Genomic DNA, 200 nt, shown 5'->3' with positions numbered 1-200 from the left:
TGCTTAGGAAGATGTAGTTATGGACATTACGTGTGAAAAATTGATGACTCGATAGAATGAAGAATTGTGGGTATTGAGAATGAAAAAGGAGTACTTTGGAAAATGGGAGTATGATTTTTTTAGGATGAAAGTGAAGACTCTGGAAGACAAGGAGAAGTACTAGACATGAGAGATTAACATTTTTGAGACTGGAGCATGAG

The 200-nt window shown here is 36.0% G+C and overlaps 1 protein-coding gene across 2 annotated transcripts in view; it reads right to left on the bottom strand.

Annotated features, from left to right (window-relative positions):
- The window catches only part of LOC119593502 (acetylcholine receptor subunit beta-like 1), a 126526-nt gene that overhangs the window by 12350 nt on the left and 113976 nt on the right, over positions 1 to 200 (bottom strand). The gene's annotated exons all lie outside the window — the stretch shown is intronic.

This window comes from Penaeus monodon, chromosome 32, assembly GCF_015228065.2.
Source record: "Penaeus monodon isolate SGIC_2016 chromosome 32, NSTDA_Pmon_1, whole genome shotgun sequence".
In the NCBI taxonomy this organism is placed as follows: domain Eukaryota; kingdom Metazoa; phylum Arthropoda; class Malacostraca; order Decapoda; family Penaeidae; genus Penaeus; species Penaeus monodon.
Note: the sequence above shows the minus strand (reverse complement) of the source record. Positions and strands in the feature narration are given on the sequence as shown.